The sequence below is a fragment of the Clupea harengus genome, chromosome 12 (genome assembly GCF_900700415.2).
Source record: "Clupea harengus chromosome 12, Ch_v2.0.2, whole genome shotgun sequence".
Taxonomy (NCBI): domain Eukaryota; kingdom Metazoa; phylum Chordata; class Actinopteri; order Clupeiformes; family Clupeidae; genus Clupea; species Clupea harengus.
Window position 1 is genome coordinate 27,094,683 of NC_045163.1, and position 1,974 is coordinate 27,096,656.

Genomic DNA, 1,974 nt, shown 5'->3' on the forward strand with positions numbered 1-1,974 from the left:
AAGAGATATTTAGTTTTTTTTTTCAACAAGCGTTTTACTGACGCAACACTAAGAAAAGTTATACTAAATACGGGCCCTCAGGACATGCCTGTTGTCTGCTCATATGACTCAGCTGGAACTAGCTGGTATAGAATAGCGTTTAGGCACAGACTGGGATATTTCTGAACCGTGTTCAAAGTGTTACATCAATCCCCACTCTTTGTCATTTAACAACTGTGGCTTCTGACGCTTCTGCAAATCTCGCTTTTACCTCATTAGTTGTGGTGTAATTTGATGAGCTTCAGCTTCAGCTTCAGCTTCAGCTCACCGAGATGATGTAATGCCATCCAGGTCATCCACGCTGTGGGTGATTGAGCACTAGCCTGTCTCATGGTAGCCTGCACACATCACCGTTCTCCGGCCCCCTTTCTCGCATCCCTCGTTTATTATGCGGACGTCAGCTTTTAATCAGCTTTTTGATCTGGGCAAGTTGGCGATTAGACCGTAAGGATGTTCCGCTGATGTTTCACGCCAGTAAGGCCAGAGGCCCTGAAATATGAGGCTGGACATTGACAAGAGATTGGTGTTGGCTATCACTTCAGCAGGAAATATGCCTCACAAGCACAAAGGTACCCTGTTAGTCTATAATGCAGTGATTTGAGGTTATCTTCAAGGCAAAGTAAGCACTATATATATTGCCATCTTTTGGCTTTTCTTCATCTTTTTATTAGCAGTTGGTAACCTATATTACAATATTATCAGCAGTTACAGTAACATATATTATAATATGATCAGCAGTAACAGTAACATACATTATAATATGATCAGCAGTAACAGTAACATACATTATAATATGATCAGCAGTTACAGTAACATATATTATAATATGATCAGCAGTAACAGTAACATATATTATAATATGATCAGCAGCCTTCTGGTGAGAGTGATTATTTGAACCCCTCTGACTTGAGGGCCCTTTTTGCAGGGAATTTTTATCGAATTTTTCTAATGTTATATTTTAGTTCTTAAACTATGGCATCAAATTTCAATGAAGTACGTGCCGTAGCTGTGCCGTAACTGTGCCCGACAGCAACGCTTGGGTTCTAATTCTGCAGGACCGCACAAGCCCCTGTGCTTCCACCTTCGCCTTCCCTCGCCACAGCAACCGTAGTAAACGCACGTAAATCGAACGCCCTGCGAAGTAGCGCCTGCGTCTCCCTGACCTGCCGTCATTAGTGGCAGCCAGGCAACAACACCGTGCCCTGAGCCTCGCCCTTGTTTGTCGTTGCTGAGAAATGAAACCTTACAAACTTAAAGACATCTCGGTGCAGCCTGCGCACCAAGTAGCCTGATTTATAGCCCACAGTTAATCTTAACAACAACCAAGCTAGTCTGGTGAAAAATAGCCTTATCAATGAAAATGCATATATAGAAAATAAATAGCAAATGTAGATAACACGGCTAATACACTGTGGGATCATATTTGGATGTCAAACATTAGTCTGACTATCACCCCTTTCCTGTGGAGCGATGATAGAGCTGTAGCCATGTTTCAAGGACATGTTCAGTGTGATCAGTATTAAAGGCGTGTTAAGCTATAGTCAAGGACATGTTCAATATGATCAGTATTAAAGGCGTGTTAAGCTATAGTCAAGGACATGTTCAGTGTGATCAGTATTAAAGGCTATAGCTCATAGGCCTACTTAAAACGATACATAGATGGATGATGTGCTACTGTAGGTAACTTAATTTTTCCATAAATAACTATAGATTGCCCTTCTTTTGTTTTTAGCTTGAGCCCCTGCGCCCCCCCCCCCCCCCCCCCCCACACACACACATACACACACATACACACACGTCAGTGCACAGCCCTGTTCTAGTGAGCCAGTTATAATGTGGGATCTTAACAACACAGTCTACAAATGACTGATAGATCATTACCATAGAAAGTTGCACACAATTTACACGTTTACAGCCTGGTGTTGTTTTGGCTGT